Below are 19,484 nucleotides of genomic sequence, written 5' to 3' on the forward strand. Positions count from 1 at the left end.
TCCCTATTTCTGCACAAATTTTGGGCTAAAATTAAAGGGCGATTCCTGCTGAGTATCTGTGCGCATTTTTAGCTCGATCTGAGCACTTTTATTTTTTGGCCGGAAAAAAAGGTAAGCCTACCCTTGGGGTTTTTTCAGGGTCAAAAATCGAAAGTCCTATTTCTGCACAAATTTTGGGCTAAAATTAAAGGGCGATTCCTGCTGAGTATCTGTGCGCATTTTTAGCTCGATCTGAGCACTTTTATTTTTTGGCCGGAAAAAAAGGTAAGCCTAACCCCTTGGGGTTTTTTCAGGGTCAAAAATCGAAAGTCCTATTTCTGCACAAATTTTGGGCTAAAATTAAAGGGCGATTCCTGCTGAGTATCTGTGCGCATTTTTAGCTCGATCTGAGCACTTTTATTTTTTGGCCGGAAAAAAAGGTAAGCCTAACCCCTTGGGGTTTTTTCGGGTCAAAAATCGAAAGTCCTATTTCTGCACAAATTTTGGGCTAAAATTAAAGGGCGATTCCTGCTGAGTATCTGTGCGCATTTTTTAGCTCGATCTGAGCACTTTTATTTTTTGGCCGGAAAAAAAGGTAAGCCTAACCCCTTGGGGTTTTTTCGGGTCAAAAATCGAAAGTCCTATTTCTGCACAAATTTTGGCTAAAATTAAAGGGCGATTCCTGCTGAGTATCTGTGCGCATTTTTAGCTCGATCTGAGCACTTTTATTTTTTGGCCGGAAAAAAAGGTAAGCCTAACCCCTTGGGGTTTTTTCAGGTCAAAAATCGAAAGTCCTATTTCTGCACAAATTTTGGGCTAAAATTAAAGGGCGATTCCTGCTGAGTATCTGTGCGCATTTTTAGCTCGATCTGAGCACTTTTATTTTTTGGCCGGAAAAAAAGGTAAGCCTACCCCTTGGGGTTTTTTCGGGTCAAAAATCGAAAGTCCTATTTCTGCACAAATTTTGGGCTAAATTAAAGGGCGATTCCTGCTGAGTATCTGTGCGCATTTTTAGCTCGATCTGAGCACTTTTATTTTTTGGCCGGAAAAAAAGGTAAGCCTAACCCCTTGGGGTTTTTTCAGGTCAAAAATCGAAAGTCCTATTTCTGCACAAATTTTGGGCTAAAATTAAAGGGCGATTCCTGCTGAGTATCTGTGCGCATTTTTAGCTCGATCTGAGCACTTTTATTTTTTGGCCGGAAAAAAAGGTAAGCCTAACCCCTTGGGGTTTTTTCAGGTCAAAAATCGAAAGTCCTATTTCTGCACAAATTTTGGGCTAAAATTAAAGGGCGATTCCTGCTGAGTATCTGTGCGCATTTTTAGCTCGATCTGAGCACTTTTATTTTTTGGCCGGAAAAAAAGGTAGCCTAACCCCTTGGGGTTTTTTCAGGTCAAAAATCGAAAGTCCTATTTCTGCACAAATTTTGGGCTAAAATTAAAGGGCGATTCCTGCTGAGTATCTGTGCGCATTTTTAGCTCGATCTGAGCACTTTTATTTTTTGGCCGGAAAAAAAGGTAAGCCTACCCCTTGGGGTTTTTTCGGGTCAAAAATCGAAAGTCCTATTTCTGCACAAATTTTGGGCTAAAATTAAAGGGCGATTCCTGCTGAGTATCTTGTGCGCATTTTTAGCTCGATCTGAGCACTTTATTTTTTGGCCGGAAAAAAAGGTAAGCCTAACCCCTTGGGGTTTTTTCGGGTCAAAAATCGAAAGTCCTATTTCTGCACAAATTTTGGCCTAAAATTAAAGGGCGATTCCTGCTGAATATCTGTGCGCATTTTTAGCTCGATCTGAGCACTTTTATTTTTTGGCCGGAAAAAAAGGTAAGCCCCCTTGGGGTTTTTTCAGGTCAAAAATCGAAAGTCCTATTTCTGCACAAATTTTGGGCTAAAATTAAAGGGCGATTCCTGCTGAGTATCTGTGCGCATTTTTAGCTCGATCTGAGCACTTTTATTTTTTGGCCGGAAAAAAAGGTAAGCCTAACCCCTTGGGGTTTTTTCTGGTCAAAAATCGAAAGTCCTATTTCTGCACAAATTTTGGGCTAAAATTAAAGGGCGATTCCTGCTGAGTATCTGTGCGCATTTTTAGCTCGATCTGAGCACTTTTATTTTTTGGCCGGAAAAAAAGGTAAGCCTCCCTTGGGGTTTTTTCGGGTCAAAAATCGAAAGTCCTATTTCTGCACAAATTTTGGGCTAAAATTAAAGGGCGATTCCTGCTGAGTATCTGTGCGCATTTTTAGCTCGATCTGAGCACTTTTATTTTTTGGCCGGAAAAAAAGGTAAGCCTAACCCCTTGGGGTTTTTTCAGGTCAAAAATCGAAAGTCCTATTTCTGCACAAATTTTGGGCTAAAATTAAAGGGCGATTCCTGCTGAGTATCTGTGCGCATTTTTAGCTCGATCTGAGCACTTTTATTTTTTGGCCGGAAAAAAAGGTAAGCCTAACCCCTTGGGGTTTTTTCAGGTCAAAAATCGAAAGTCCTATTTCTGCACAAATTTTGGGCTAAAATTAAAGGGCGATTCCTGCTGAGTATCTGTGCGCATTTTTAGCTCGATCTGAGCACTTTTATTTTTTGGCCGGAAAAAAAGGTAAGCCTAACCCCTTGGGGTTTTTTCAGGTCAAAAATCGAAAGTCCTATTTCTGCACAAATTTTGGGCTAAAATTAAAGGGCGATTCCTGCTGAGTATCTGTGCGCATTTTTAGCTCGATCTGAGCACTTTTATTTTTTGGCCGGAAAAAAAGGTAAGCCTCCCTTGGGGTTTTTTCGGGTCAAAAATCGAAAGTCCTATTTCTGCACAAATTTTGGGCTAAAATTAAAGGGCGATTCCTGCTGAGTATCTGTGCGCATTTTTAGCTCGATCTGAGCACTTTTATTTTTTGGCCGGAAAAAAAGGTAAGCCTAACCCCTTGGGGTTTTTTCAGGTCAAAAATCGAAAGTCCTATTTCTGCACAAATTTTGGGCTAAAATTAAAGGGCGATTCCTGCTGAGTATCTGTGCGCATTTTTAGCTCGATCTGAGCACTTTTATTTTTTGGCCGGAAAAAAAGGTAAGCCTAACCCCTTGGGGTTTTTTCAGGTCAAAAATCGAAAGTCCTATTTCTGCACAAATTTTGGGCTAAAATTAAAGGGCGATTCCTGCTGAGTATCTGTGCGCATTTTTAGCTCGATCTGAGCACTTTTATTTTTTGGCCGGAAAAAAAGGTAAGCCTAACCCCTTGGGGTTTTTTCAGGTCAAAAATCGAAAGTCCTATTTCTGCACAAATTTTGGCTAAAATTAAAGGGCGATTCCTGCTGAGTATCTGTGCGCATTTTTAGCTCGATCTGAGCACTTTTATTTTTTGGCCGGAAAAAAAGGTAAGCCTAACCCCTTGGGGTTTTTTCAGGGTCAAAAATCGAAAGTCCTATTTCTGCACAAATTTTGGCTAAAATTAAAGGGCGATTCCTGCTGAGTATCTGTGCGCATTTTTAGCTCGATCTGAGCACTTTTATTTTTTGGCCGGAAAAAAAGGTAAGCCTAACCCCTTGGGGTTTTTTCAGGTCAAAAATCGAAAGTCCTATTTCTGCACAAATTTTGGGCCTAAAATTAAAGGGCGATTCCTGCTGAATATCTGTGCGCATTTTTAGCTCGATCTGAGCACTTTTATTTTTTGGCCGGAAAAAAAGGTAAGCCTCCCCTTGGGGTTTTTTCGGGTCAAAAATCGAAAGTCCTATTTCTGCACAAATTTTGGCCTAAAATTAAAGGGCGATTCCTGCTGAGTATCTGTGCGCATTTTTAGCTCGATCTGAGCACTTTTATTTTTTGGCCTTAAAAAAAGGTAAGCCTAACCCCTTGGGGTTTTTTCGGGTCAAAAATCGAAAGTCCTATTTCTGCACAAATTTTGGGCTAAAATTAAAGGGCGATTCCTGCTGAGTATCTGTGCGCATTTTTAGCTCGATCTGAGCACTTTTATTTTTTGGCCTGAAAAAAAGGTAAGCCTAACCCCTTGGGGTTTTTTCAGGTCAAAAATCGAAAGTCCTATTTCTGCACAAATTTTGGGCCTAAAATTAAAGGGCGATTCCTGCTGAGTATCTGTGCGCATTTTTAGCTCGATCTGAGCACTTTTATTTTTTGGCCGGAAAAAAAGGTAAGCCTAACCCCTTGGGGTTTTTTCAGGTCAAAAATCGAAAGTCCTATTTCTGCACAAATTTTGGGCCTAAAATTAAAGGGCGATTCCTGCTGAGTATCTGTGCGCATTTTTAGCTCGATCTGAGCACTTTTATTTTTTGGCCGGAAAAAAAGGTAAGCCTAACCCCTTGGGGTTTTTTCGGGTCAAAAATCGAAAGTCCTATTTCTGCACAAATTTTGGGCTAAAATTAAAGGGCGATTCCTGCTGAGTATCTGTGCGCATTTTTAGCTCGATCTGAGCACTTTTATTTTTTGGCCGGAAAAAAAGGTAAGCCTAACCCCTTGGGGTTTTTTCAGGTCAAAAATCGAAAGTCCTATTTCTGCACAAATTTTGGGCTAAAATTAAAGGGCGATTCCTGCTGAGTATCTGTGCGCATTTTTAGCTCGATCTGAGCACTTTTATTTTTTGGCCGGAAAAAAAGGTAAGCCTAACCCCTTGGGGTTTTTTCAGGGTCAAAAATCGAAAGTCCTATTTCTGCACAAATTTTGGCCTAAAATTAAAGGGCGATTCCTGCTGATATCTGTGCGCATTTTTAGCTCGATCTGAGCACTTTTATTTTTTGGCCGGAAAAAAAGGTAAGCCTACCCTTGGGGTTTTTTCAGGTCAAAAATCGAAAGTCCTATTTCTGCACAAATTTTGGGCTAAAATTAAAGGGCGATTCCTGCTGAGTATCTGTGCGCATTTTTAGCTCGATCTGAGCACTTTTATTTTTTGGCCGGAAAAAAAGGTAAGCCTACCCTTGGGGTTTTTTCGGGTCAAAAATCGAAAGTCCTATTTCTGCACAAATTTTGGGCTAAAATTAAAGGGCGATTCCTGCTGAGTATCTGTGCGCATTTTTAGCTCGATCTGAGCACTTTTATTTTTTGGCCGGAAAAAAAGGTAAGCCTAACCCCTTGGGGTTTTTTCAGGTCAAAAATCGAAAGTCCTATTTCTGCACAAATTTTGGGCTAAAATTAAAGGGCGATTCCTGCTGAGTATCTGTGCGCATTTTTAGCTCGATCTGAGCACTTTTATTTTTTGGCCGGAAAAAAAGGTAAGCCCTTGGGGTTTTTTCAGGTCAAAAATCGAAAGTCCTATTTCTGCACAAATTTTGGCTAAAATTAAAGGGCGATTCCTGCTGAGTATCTGTGCGCATTTTTAGCTCGATCTGAGCACTTTTATTTTTTGGCCGGAAAAAAAGGTAAGCCTAACCCTTGGGGTTTTTTCAGGTCAAAAATCGAAAGTCCTATTTCTGCACAAATTTTGGCCTAAAATTAAAGGGCGATTCCTGCTGAATATCTGTGCGCATTTTTAGCTCGATCTGAGCACTTTTATTTTTTGGCCGGAAAAAAAGTAAGCCTAACCCCTTGGGGTTTTTTCGGGTCAAAAATCGAAAGTCCTATTTCTGCACAAATTTTGGGCTAAAATTAAAGGGCGATTCCTGCTGAGTATCTGTGCGCATTTTTAGCTCGATCTGAGCACTTTTATTTTTTGGCCGGAAAAAAAGGTAAGCCTAACCCCTTGGGGTTTTTTCAGGTCAAAAATCGAAAGTCCTATTTCTGCACAAATTTTGGGCTAAAATTAAAGGGCGATTCCTGCTGAATATCTGTGCGCATTTTTAGCTCGATCTGAGCACTTTTATTTTTTGGCCGGAAAAAAAGGTAAGCCCTTGGGGTTTTTTCAGGTCAAAAATCGAAAGTCCTATTTCTGCACAAATTTTGGGCTAAAATTAAAGGGCGATTCCTGCTGAGTATCTGTGCGCATTTTTAGCTCGATCTGAGCACTTTTATTTTTTGGCCGGAAAAAAAGGTAAGCCTAACCCCTTGGGGTTTTTTCAGGTCAAAAATCGAAAGTCCTATTTCTGCACAAATTTTGGGCTAAAATTAAAGGGCGATTCCTGCTGAGTATCTGTGCGCATTTTTAGCTCGATCTGAGCACTTTTATTTTTTGGCCGGAAAAAAAGGTAAGCCTAACCCCTTGGGGTTTTTTCAGGTCAAAAATCGAAAGTCCTATTTCTGCACAAATTTTGGGCTAAAATTAAAGGGCGATTCCTGCTGAGTATCTGTGCGCATTTTTAGCTCGATCTGAGCACTTTTATTTTTTGGCCGGAAAAAAAGGTAAGCCTCCCTTGGGGTTTTTTCGGGTCAAAAATCGAAAGTCCTATTTCTGCACAAATTTTGGCCTAAAATTAAAGGGCGATTCCTGCTGAGTATCTGTGCGCATTTTTAGCTCGATCTGAGCACTTTTATTTTTTGGCCGGAAAAAAAGGTAAGCCTAACCCCTTGGGGTTTTTTCAGGTCAAAAATCGAAAGTCCTATTTCTGCACAAATTTTGGGCTAAAATTAAAGGGCGATTCCTGCTGAGTATCTGTGCGCATTTTTAGCTCGATCTGAGCACTTTTATTTTTTGGCCGGAAAAAAAGGTAAGCCTAACCCCTTGGGGTTTTTTCAGGTCAAAAATCGAAAGTCCTATTTCTGCACAAATTTTGGGCTAAAATTAAAGGGCGATTCCTGCTGAGTATCTGTGCGCATTTTTAGCTCGATCTGAGCACTTTTATTTTTTGGCCGGAAAAAAAGGTAAGCCTAACCCCTTGGGGTTTTTTCAGGTCAAAAATCGAAAGTCCTATTTCTGCACAAATTTTGGGCTAAAATTAAAGGGCGATTCCTGCTGAGTATCTGTGCGCATTTTTAGCTCGATCTGAGCACTTTTATTTTTTGGCCGGAAAAAAAGGTAAGCCTCCCTTGGGGTTTTTTCGGGTCAAAAATCGAAAGTCCTATTTCTGCACAAATTTTGGCCTAAAATTAAAGGGCGATTCCTGCTGAGTATCTGTGCGCATTTTTAGCTCGATCTGAGCACTTTTATTTTTTGGCCGGAAAAAAAGGTAAGCCTAACCCCTTGGGGTTTTTTCAGGTCAAAAATCGAAAGTCCTATTTCTGCACAAATTTTGGGCTAAAATTAAAGGGCGATTCCTGCTGAGTATCTGTGCGCATTTTTAGCTCGATCTGAGCACTTTTATTTTTTGGCCGGAAAAAAAGGTAAGCCTAACCCCTTGGGGTTTTTTCAGGTCAAAAATCGAAAGTCCTATTTCTGCACAAATTTTGGGTTAAAATTAAAGGGCGATTCCTGCTGAGTATCTGTGCGCATTTTTAGCTCGATCTGAGCACTTTTATTTTTTGGCCGGAAAAAAAGGTAAGCCTCCCTTGGGGTTTTTTCAGGTCAAAAATCGAAAGTCCTATTTCTGCACAAATTTTGGCCTAAAATTAAAGGGCGATTCCTGCTGAATATCTGTGCGCATTTTTAGCTCGATCTGAGCACTTTTATTTTTTGGCCGGAAAAAAGGTAAGCCTAACCCCTTGGGGTTTTTTCAGGTCAAAAATCGAAAGTCCTATTTCTGCACAAATTTTGGCCTAAAATTAAAGGGCGATTCCTGCTGAGTATCTGTGCGCATTTTTAGCTCGATCTGAGCACTTTTATTTTTTGGCCGGAAAAAAAGGTAAGCCTAACCCCTTGGGGTTTTTTCAGGTCAAAAATCGAAAGTCCTATTTCTGCACAAATTTTGGGCTAAAATTAAAGGGCGATTCCTGCTGAGTATCTGTGCGCATTTTTAGCTCGATCTGAGCACTTTTATTTTTTGGCCGGAAAAAAAGGTAAGCCTAACCCCTTGGGGTTTTTTCAGGTCAAAAATCGAAAGTCCTATTTCTGCACAAATTTTGGGCTAAAATTAAAGGGCGATTCCTGCTGAGTATCTGTGCGCATTTTTAGCTCGATCTGAGCACTTTTATTTTTTGGCCGGAAAAAAAGGTAAGCCTAACCCCTTGGGGTTTTTTCGGTTCAAAAATCGAAAGTCCTATTTCTGCACAAATTTTGGGCTAAAATTAAAGGGCGATTCCTGCTGAGTATCTGTGCGCATTTTTAGCTCGATCTGAGCACTTTTATTTTTTGGCCGGAAAAAAAGGTAAGCCTAACCCCTTGGGGTTTTTTCGGTTCAAAAATCGAAAGTCCTATTTCTGCACAAATTTTGGGCTAAAATTAAAGGGCGATTCCTGCTGAGTATCTGTGCGCATTTTTAGCTCGATCTGAGCACTTTTATTTTTTGGCCGGAAAAAAAGGTAAGCCTCCCTTGGGGTTTTTTCAGGTCAAAAATCGAAAGTCCTATTTCTGCACAAATTTTGGCCTAAAATTAAAGGGCGATTCCTGCTGAGTATCTGTGCGCATTTTTAGCTCGATCTGAGCACTTTTATTTTTTGGCCGGAAAAAAAGCTAAGCCTCCCTTGGGGTTTTTTCGGGTCAAAAATCGAAAGTCCTATTTCTGCACAAATTTTGGCCTAAAATTAAAGGGCGATTCCTGCTGAGTATCTGTGCGCATTTTTAGCTCGATCTGAGCACTTTTATTTTTTGGCCGGAAAAAAAGGTAAGCCTAACCCCTTGGGGTTTTTTCAGGTCAAAAATCGAAAGTCCTATTTCTGCACAAATTTTGGGCTAAAATTAAAGGGCGATTCCTGCTGAGTATCTGTGCGCATTTTTAGCTCGATCTGAGCACTTTTATTTTTTGGCCGGAAAAAAAGGTAAGCCTAACCCCTTGGGGTTTTTTCGGGTCAAAAATCGAAAGTCCTATTTCTGCACAAATTTTGGGCTAAAATTAAAGGGCGATTCCTGCTGAGTATCTGTGCGCATTTTTAGCTCGATCTGAGCACTTTTATTTTTTGGCCGGAAAAAAAGGTAAGCCTAACCCCTTGGGGTTTTTTCAGGTCAAAAATCGAAAGTCCTATTTCTGCACAAATTTTGGGCTAAAATTAAAGGGCGATTCCTGCTGAGTATCTGTGCGCATTTTTAGCTCGATCTGAGCACTTTTATTTTTTGGCCGGAAAAAAAGGTAAGCCTCCCTTGGGGTTTTTTCGGGTCAAAAATCGAAAGTCCTATTTCTGCACAAATTTTGGCCTAAAATTAAAGGGCGATTCCTGCTGAATATCTGTGCGCATTTTTAGCTCGATCTGAGCACTTTTATTTTTTGGCCGGAAAAAAGGTAAGCCTAACCCCTTGGGGTTTTTTCAGGTCAAAAATCGAAAGTCCTATTTCTGCACAAATTTTGGCCTAAAATTAAAGGGCGATTCCTGCTGAGTATCTGTGCGCATTTTTAGCTCGATCTGAGCACTTTTATTTTTTGGCCGGAAAAAAAGGTAAGCCTAACCCCTTGGGGTTTTTTCAGGTCAAAAATCGAAAGTCCTATTTCTGCACAAATTTTGGGCTAAAATTAAAGGGCGATTCCTGCTGAGTATCTGTGCGCATTTTTAGCTCGATCTGAGCACTTTTATTTTTTGGCCGGAAAAAAAGGTAAGCCTCCCTTGGGGTTTTTTCAGGTCAAAAATCGAAAGTCCTATTTCTGCACAAATTTTGGCCTAAAATTAAAGGGCGATTCCTGCTGAATATCTGTGCGCATTTTTAGCTCGATCTGAGCACTTTTATTTTTTGGCCGGAAAAAAGGTAAGCCTAACCCCTTGGGGTTTTTTCAGGTCAAAAATCGAAAGTCCTATTTCTGCACAAATTTTGGCCTAAAATTAAAGGGCGATTCCTGCTGAGTATCTGTGCGCATTTTTAGCTCGATCTGAGCACTTTTATTTTTTGGCCGGAAAAAAAGGTAAGCCTAACCCCTTGGGGTTTTTTCAGGTCAAAAATCGAAAGTCCTATTTCTGCACAAATTTTGGGCTAAAATTAAAGGGCGATTCCTGCTGAGTATCTGTGCGCATTTTTAGCTCGATCTGAGCACTTTAAATTTTTGGCCGGAAAAAAAGGTAAGCCTAACCCCTTGGGGTTTTTTCAGGTCAAAAATCGAAAGTCCTATTTCTGCACAAATTTTGGGCTAAAATTAAAGGGCGATTCCTGCTGAGTATCTGTGCGCATTTTTAGCTCGATCTGAGCACTTTTATTTTTTGGCCGGAAAAAAAGGTAAGCCTAACCCCTTGGGGTTTTTTCAGGTCAAAAATCGAAAGTCCTATTTCTGCACAAATTTTGGGCTAAAATTAAAGGGCGATTCCTGCTGAGTATCTGTGCGCATTTTTAGCTCGATCTGAGCACTTTTATTTTTTGGCCGGAAAAAAAGGTAAGCCTAACCCCTTGGGGTTTTTTCAGGTCAAAAATCGAAAGTCCTATTTCTGCACAAATTTTGGCCTAAAATTAAAGGGCGATTCCTGCTGAGTATCTGTGCGCATTTTTAGCTCGATCTGAGCACTTTTATTTTTTGGCCGGAAAAAAAGGTAAGCCTAACCCCTTGGGGTTTTTTCAGGTCAAAAATCGAAAGTCCTATTTCTGCACAAATTTTGGGCTAAAATTAAAGGGCGATTCCTGCTGAGTATCTGTGCGCATTTTTAGCTCGATCTGAGCACTTTTATTTTTTGGCCGGAAAAAAAGGTAAGCCTAACCCCTTGGGGTTTTTTCAGGTCAAAAATCGAAAGTCCTATTTCTGCACAAATTTTGGGCTAAAATTAAAGGGCGATTCCTGCTGAATATCTGTGCGCATTTTTAGCTCGATCTGAGCACTTTTAATTTTTGGCCGGAAAAGAAATTTTTGGCTGGGCGGCAGGTGCAGAGCCACAAGGACAACGGTGGATGGAGAACAGTGGGGAGAATTTTCGTGAGCCACGATGGTAGCCTTGAGCTGGCAGTGGAAACGTCCAACCAGAGGAAACTTAGAGGGGAAGGGTGTGAAGGGGGGATTCATCTTGGACTGTGGGTCACGATCGGTGGTAACAGTGGGAGGGACACAGAACAATGATACCTCATAGAAATGAAAGTCCGATATTGGGGACCGCCCCTGGCCAACGCGTAAATCTGTCGATGGCCAGAAGAATGTGGCAATAGGTGCAAGTGGTCGAATCTGGCGTCAGGCGGAGCAAAACGGCCAGCCAAAATACTTCCAGAGGAAGGACGAGCGATACTGATGTCCAAGATATGCTCGCAAGCCTCTCTGGAGACAAAGGTATAGTCTGGTCCTTTTAGGTGTCTACTCTCTTCTGGTTTTGCAGCGAAAGAAAGAGATTTCATAACCGTGGTGAGAATCCTTGAAACGACGCCGCGGCCAGTTACCGGATGAGGCAACTAACCGGGGGGGGACCCGGTCATCGGTGGCCCCGAGGGTCACGTAACACACCCCCGGGGCCTCCTCGCGAGCACTCCCGCCAGACCTCCTCCTATCGGACCCACCCTCTCTCCTAGGCTTCTTCCTGTCCCCCATTACCCCCTCTTTTACATCTGACCCTCACATATTTAACCAGTTTCTACCCCGAACCTTACTCAGAGAGATCCTGTTTCGAACCAGGGTCTTCCTGTGCAGAAGGCAAACGCCGAACCCACTAGACTACCCACCCCGAGGGCAACCGTGTCACAAATTCCTTATCAACTAAGGGTTATCAACGCAACCCCCGGGACTCCATCGTGACGCTTAATTCTTGTCATAACAGATGGCGCTCTCCATATAGCCTCCTGAACAGGGTCTCCCCCCCCCCCCCCCAAGCAGGGCTTTTTCTTCTGATTTCCACGATTTATCTACAAGAGAGCAACTGACAATTGTTATTTGAGACCATAGTTTAGCAGCCGCGTATATTCTGTAGTTCCCGCACCCTCTTTTTAAGTTTATCCTCGTTAGGTATCCTTATTAAGGTCACATAGAACGCGATGTCCTTCCGTCAGGGCATAGCCTCCTATATACTTCCTGTAGTATATAGGAGGCTATGGTCAGGGTGTGAGATACTCGCCACTGAAAGCACTCTGCGCCCTCTCAATTGAACTAGGTGTTACGTGTGTTATAACATAAGCCTTGTTTCTTTGAAGCGGATGATGACATGGATAAGCTTGGATTTGTATCGTTTATCATATAGTTCATGTACTAAAACTCAATCAACCATACCGAATACACCTCGGCAGTGTCTGCTTCTTCCAAATTCCGCCGGTTTCATCCTTGAAAGACTTGGTCCGTATCCTTACGCGATGGGTGACAATAGAGATTTCACTTAACGCTGCAGCCACAGTTGGTGCACGCAGAGAGACATAGGTACATTCTTTTCGCTTGCACCAGATCTGGACTGGGTTATTTACGTGCTGCACTTTCCTGCATTACTAATAAAGTTCCTTTCAGCTGGAAAGTGCAGCTCCCGAAAGCCCGTCTTGCGTGGAGTCCAATGTAGTGCAGTCCAGTGCAAGTGAAAAGAATGCGCTTATTTAAAACAACTCGACCGTTACAGTTTTTACATCCACGGGGATTCCAGGCGCTTTTCGTCAAGACTGACAGGTCCAGGCCACCGTCTCATTAACGATTTTTAGCATCAAGAAAAATGAGAAAATCCTCAAGGAAACAGGTTTATTTTGCAACAAGGAATAGCAATAAAGGAAACAGTACACAAAATGCTTCTTGCGCCCCCTTGTCTCCACCTTGTAGGGAACAGTACCTGCAGAAAGAAACGAGGAATTAGCCAGTATCGTTAACAGAACAAAGTGAAAGATACTTGACGAGGTTCCATGTCATTGCCTGACGACCTCTCATGAACCGGCGAAAGGAAGCTGCAGTCTCTGCAAGGGAAAGGGAGCAGTGAAAATGTACCTACCTCAACTAGTAAGCTAGTGCATGTTTGCGTATCAGGGATTGATGAAAGTCGAGATACGGAAGAGAGACTTTATTGAAATTGTGGGCAAATACAAGACATACAAAACTACCAAGATGACTAAGCAAAAGGACAACGAGGCAAAGGGGGCAGCCAAAATGTACCTGCCTATCAACCAATAAGCTAGTGCATGTTTGCGTCAAGGGGGTACGAGTAAAGAAACAGACAAACACCATTTTATTAACAAAAGTGACCGAGTTACAAACAAAGCCGAACAGATAAATTTCCCAGCGAATTATACACCTATAGCGGCGCGACCGTAAGCTAGCCCTAACCACGATGGAATTGGAATCGAAGGTGGATACAGAAGTTTATAGCTTACCTTTGTCGTAACACCCATTTGGCTTACGAACTGAAACGAGCAGTTCCTCTTCAGTTGACGTAAGAAAAAGAAAACATTCCGTCCGTCACAGCCCAACTGCGTGAGCAGTTACAATCGGTGGTGCTGTGACGTACAGAATGCGGGCTCAGTTAAGCCTAACTTAAAGCTACTGGAAGTCAAATGCGCGTAGCTCCTCTTGAAGCTTGCCATCTTCATCTGTCTATAGCTTATTGCTACAGCTAAACAACTAAGTATACAGTTTAAGACGCTGACAAACTCTTAACTGAGCCCACTTGTTGCAGAGCCGAATGAGAAAGTCCGGCCCAGGCGGTCACTGCGAAAGAAGATTACGCTCACCATATTCGTAGGCTTCGGCTATACCATCCGTGCACGTTGAAGAACAAAAATCCGCCTTATCGTTACTGCGCAGAACCAGATACCTCCCGTGTCACCTGAAACGATTAGCAACAAAAAAAAGCGTACGGTCAAGCTAGATAATGGAGATTACCAGCGAGCTTTCTCACCACTGATCTCGAGTCGAACTGTGCAAGTTGTCCACAACACCACGTCCAAAAACGACTGGTGGCTTGGAGACTGTGCGCGTTGCTTTTAAAAAGATGGTCGTGATGGGTGTACAATATGATTCGTGATCAACGGGAATGGATTTTCACTTTAAAGCAAAGACAAAAAAATGAAGATAATTTAATGTCATTCTAAAGTACCCTTAGCTCTGCTGTCATGTATTAGTTATTTATTCAAATGCAAGAGTTACTGCGTAACTAGGATTGACAGGAAAGGGGAACTTATCGCTTCTCATTTTCCAGACCGCCCTTCCTTGCATTTCTCTCTCTCTCTCTCTCTTTCCCCATTATCTTTCCAAGATATATCTTTTCAGGGTTGCGGAATGGGATCACCCATTCCATTCCAATTTCATTCCGAGGAATGGAGATTTGCGATAATCCCATTCCTTTGAATTCCTCGGAATGAAAAGGTATGGCCAATTCCCACTCCTGGAATGGCTTGGCAACCTCATTCCATTCCTTTAATTCCATCAATAAAAGAAAAGGGACCGGTAACCGTGCTGGGTAGCCCAGCAGTGTTATAGAGGAGACAAGGTTATTTCGCCCTTGACCCTGTGACACCCAGACCAGTCCATTCCAATTCCATTCCGCCTGCGAAAGAAATGCCTGATTTCATTCCATTTCTAGGACAGTTTCCGCCATTCCGGGCTTTGATAAATCTGGAATGATTCCGGAATGATTCCAACCCCGGAGTAGCAACTCCGCAACCCTGATGTAAACCGAACCGACAGAGCATTTATTCGTTTGGTTCCCATGACCAATCCCATTGAACAATAACAACAATTAAATTTCTTAAAAAGTAGAAGCCCCAACACGCGTTAATCATTATTATGAGATTGGAAAGTTGCTATTCCCTCTTACGATTATGTACCCGAATTGCTGTGATAGCTGCATTGGTACCCGCCTACATCAGAATAGGAAGGAGAAATTAAAAAGGGCAGCAGTGACCATCACAATTTTTTATTTCATTTCATTTTATTGTTTTTCAAACATAATAGAATACTCGAAGGTGTTATTTAGATCCCCAATTCAGTGCTTAAATAAGATCGGAGTTCCTCCTGACAATCTATGCTCAATAACAGCTCACTTTGAGCACACTTCCCTTTTTCACTAAAAATGGCAAAAAGCGAGTCTGCCGCGTGCCGTTTTTTAGGGCTTCAACTCGAATGTGTTATTTAGACCTTCAGTTGAGTGGCTATGTAAAAGCGCAGTTACCCCTGACAATCTATGCTCAATAATAGCTCAATCTGAGCACACTTCCCTTTCACAGAAAATGAAAATAAGTGAGTCTACCGCTTGTCGTTTTAGGGCTTAAACTCAAACGTGTTATTTAGATCCCCAGTTGAGTGGCTATGTAAAAGCGGAGTTACTCCTCGCCATCTATGCTCAATAATAGCTCAATCTAAGCACACTTTCCTTTTCACTGAAAATGGCAAAAAAAATAGTCTAACTTCTTGCCGTTTTTAGGGTTAAGCTCGAAAGTGTTATTTAGACCCCCAATTGAGAGCTTATAGACAAGCGGAGTTCCTCGCCTGTCAATTTATGCTCAATAACAGCTCAATCTGAGCGCTCTTCTCTCTTCACTGAAAATGGCAAAAAGTGAGTCTAGCCTCTTGCCGTTTTTAGGGTTTAAACTCGAAAGTGTTATTTAGATCCTCGATTGAGTGCTTAAATAAAAGCAGAGTTCCTCCTGACAATCTATTCTCAATAGTATCTCAATCTGAGCACACTCCCGTTTTCGCTGAAAATGGCAAAAAGTGAGTCTGCCGCTTGCCGTTTTTTAGGGCTTTAACTCAAATGTGCTATTTAGGCGCTCAGTTGTGTGGCTATATAAAAGCGGGATTACCCCTGACAATCTATGCTCAATCTATGCTCAAAGTGGAGTTCCTCCTGACGGTCTGTGTTCAATAACAGCTCACTCTGAGCACACTTGCTTTTTTCACTAAAAATGGCAAAAAGTGAGTCTATAGCCTCTTGCCGTTTTTAGGGTTTAAACTCAATTGTGTTATTTAGGTCCCCAGTTGAGTGGCTATATAAAAGCGAATTCACTCCTGACAATCTATGCTAAATAGCTCAATCTGAGCACTTCCGTTTTCACTGGTAATGGCAAAAAGTGAGTCTACGGCTTGCCGTTTTTACGGTTTAAACTCGAAAGTGCTATTTAGATCCTCTATTGTTAAATAAAAGCGGGGTTCCTCCTGTCAATCTATGCTCAATAATATATCAATCTGAGTGCACTTCCCTTGTCACTATGGCAAAAAAGTGAGTATTCCGCTTGCCGTTTTTAAGGTTGAAACTCAAATGCATTATTTAGGTCCTCAGTTGAGTGGCTATATAAAAGCAGAGTTACCGCTGACAATCTATACTCAATAATAGCTCAACCTGAGCGCACTTACCTTTTCACTGAAAATGGCAAAAAATGAGTCTAACCTCTTGCCGTTTTTTACGGGTTAAGCTCGGAAGTCCCAGTAAACCACGAACGTCTAATGGACATCTAGAGGATGGTACACAGTGGATATTTGGATATCTAGTAGACATCCGGATATGTCCAGCTAACGTGAAATGGATGTACTATGGATCGTCGGAAGCTCATCCATAACTGTATAGATGGATATCTTCTGGATGTAACCGCTGGACATTTGCACATCCAGTGGACGTGCTTGTGAGGCATTGCGACGTCTAATATACGTCCTGTCGAAGTTCCTGCCGGATTAACATACGACAACATATAGACCAGATTGCAAATCAACTTTTTCAGCTATTTTGTGTGCGTGAACAGCGCAAATGCCGTAGCCGTGGCCGTACCCTACCCAACACGGCTTGGGCATTTCTCAGTAGCCTCTATTGGCGTACTGGATGGAACATATACTAAAATACCAATAGCTGCGGGATGTTTGTTAACTGTAGTGGGGGCGAAAACGTTTGTAACGGTGACGAGGATGTGTTTCTGTAATTAATTCGTACGTCTGCAATGAGTCAAACTGCCCACTAACATTTCTGATATTCCTTGCTAACAAATATTGTGTTTGTAATTCAGGCTATTGTATATGATGAGGTTACCTACTGAGTGGAGCTGTCAAACTGACAGGTTTCCTGTGTTGGTGGAAGAGTGCTACGTAGATACTTTGCAGAGAGCAGGACGCGAACAAATGGAAAAACTTGCTTTTACTTGTTCTTCAATTTATCACGTTCTCGCAAGATAGATTCGCTTTCTTCTAGCGCTACGTAAAACGTACGTAAAAAACGTCTACGTAAAAATTACTATTGAATTGATAATCGAAAACAACGTATCGTAAACGTACGTCTATATTATCGTATGTTATCCGGTCGGAACATCGATTGGACGTATATTAGACGTCGCAATGCCTCACAACCACGTCCACCGGATGTGATAAATGTCCCATTGTTACATCCAGAGGATATCCATTTATACAGTTATGGATGAGCTTCCGACGATCCATAGTACATCCATTCCGCGTTAGCTGGACATATCTGGATGTCTACTAGATATCCCAAATGTCTTAGACGTTTAGATCTTTCTGGTTGTCTAACAGACATTTGTGGTTTACTGGGGTGCTACTTATATATAGGCGGAGTTCCTCCTGACACTATATACTCAATAATAGCTCAATCTAAGCACACTTCCCTTTTCACCAATAGCAAAAAGTCAGTCTACTGCTTGCCATTTTTTAGGGTTTAAACTCGAAGGTGTTATTTAGATCCTCAATTGAGTGCTTCGCCCTCAAGGACACACGCGGTCCCCAGGATGTCCTCAAAGTGTCATTACGTCCTCGTCCGTGATGGAATTAACGGAGTAGGTCCACAGACTGTCATCAGAGGAGCTTCCAGCGATTGTCATTTGCATACATCCCGCGGTCGTCAACCGAAGGACAAGCACAGGAGAAGAAAATTATTTTAATACCGCGTTGTGAATTTTAATACCTGCTAACAATAATCAAGTTCCCGGATTATTTCTCATCCCCAAATGCAACCGAAGGAGTACTCATGCATAAATTGCAAAACAATTACAACAAAAAAGTATAAAACGAAAACAGATAAGGGGTGCAAATATAGATTGTCAGATTTTAAAGGAATCCGTCCATGTCTGACGTGCAGGAAAATAGAGATTGCTAGACCTTTCATTGCGGTCTAGTTGCATGAGCGTCCGCGAAGCAGGGTGTCGGAGCGAATCGAAAACCGGAACCGAAAACAACAAAAAAAAAACGCTATTTTGGTGCGAACCGGAACGGAATCGAAACCGTATACGTTTTTTTTCGCTCAGGAGGGAAACCGAAAAATTTATTTAACGGTTTTCGGTCCAAGCAAAAACTTCTCCGGTTTGGACTACGAGCAGGCGTATGATTTTTTTTCTGGGAATGAATATGTCCACCAGAAGCGGAACCGGTTAAAACCGGTATGAACCGTTTTTTTTGCTCCGGAGCAGAACCGGTACCGGACCGTTTATGATAGAACCGGAACGAAAAACGTTTCGGTTCGACACCCTGCCGCAAAGGATCCCTGGCGGGTACGTTGCACGGAGCATGTTATTTGGAAGAGACAAAAAATGATAGTGTACGTTTCACTGCCCAAACTTTAAACCAAAGCAGTAAGAAACACGGACATTACCTTGATAGCGATTTAGTACTCGAAGGAATTTCCACTTCATTGTTGGTTATGTGCGAAATCAAGTTAAATTTAGATACCTCACCCTTTGTTATGACTGATATGCGAAGAGGACTCCCGAATCTGCTCAAGTACGGAAGACAAGAAGTTGTATCTGTTCTGTCTTGGAAAGGAAATGCTAGTGCATCAAGCCTTTCTCGCAACGAAGGCTTTTGAGGAATGTTTGGCATTAGGAGTTCCGTGGGACTGCCTGCCTAGCATTAGCCGATCCATGCCCTCTTAAGGGCGAGGGCAGTAGTATAAGTGTGATGTGGGCAAGCATCTCTCTTTTTTGCTTTTTGAAGAGTGACACTCATAGTTTGTGATTAGAAAAACCACGAATGGTAGCTCGGGGTTGAAAATATATAAAAAAAACACACACACGCTAACTGGGTGCTGCAAATGTGCCCTCAGTTCCCAAAATAAATAATTCACTAAGGTGAAATTGCTTGGTCCCAGAATTGTACAAGCCGCGTCACTAGCTCCCATAGGAGGCCCTGAGGATATGATGAGGAGTCTCACTTTGTCACATTTCTAACAAATTGAGGACCTGGCAGGGAAGTCCTGGGGATGTTATCCCTGTCCGCTAATGACTTTCCTCGGACGTACACGGAAGTCATTGTATTCTTGGAAAGTGGAGTTCCTCCTGACAATCTATGCTCAATAACAGCTCAATCTGAGCACACTTCCCTTTTTCACTGAAAATGGCAAAAAGGGAGTCTCACCTCTTGCCGTTTTTTTTAGGATTTCCATTTGAAGGTGTTATTTCGATCCGCAATTTAGTGCTTAAATATATGCGGAGTTCTTCCCGACAATCTAATATCGATAATAGCTCAATCTAAGCACACTTCCCTTTTCACTGAGAATGGCAAAAAAATAGTCCCTCTTGCCGTTTTTAGGGTTAAGCTCGAAAGTGTATGTAGTAGTGTTGTACCTTTTTCAGAGCGGAAAAGCGCCTCTAGCGGGAGAAGTCGGAAACACGGTTGGTGGCTCGCGCGCCGCGGGGTGTCTATACATTTGGTCGAACACCTTGTGATTGGATACGTCTGATCGAACTCCGCTTGGTCGAAAGCCTTTTGACTGAAAGCCGGTTGATCGACACTGTTTGCTCGAAATAATTTTGTTCAATCGGAGTTCAGAGGGAGTT

General features: G+C 42.1%; 1 long non-coding RNA gene across 1 annotated transcript; it reads right to left on the bottom strand.

The window, feature by feature from the left end:
* Positions 1 to 12,457: 12,457 nt before the first annotated feature.
* Positions 12,458 to 13,853, bottom strand: LOC135398338 (uncharacterized). The gene is made up of 2 exons (XR_010424088.1): positions 13,619 to 13,853; positions 12,458 to 13,546 (listed from the first exon to the last, which is right to left on the bottom strand). It is a non-coding gene; the product is annotated as an uncharacterized LOC135398338 (long non-coding RNA).
* Between the last annotated feature and the right edge of the window lie 5,631 nt (positions 13,854 to 19,484).

Source organism: Ornithodoros turicata, chromosome 6 (assembly GCF_037126465.1).
Source record: "Ornithodoros turicata isolate Travis chromosome 6, ASM3712646v1, whole genome shotgun sequence".
In the NCBI taxonomy this organism is placed as follows: domain Eukaryota; kingdom Metazoa; phylum Arthropoda; class Arachnida; order Ixodida; family Argasidae; genus Ornithodoros; species Ornithodoros turicata.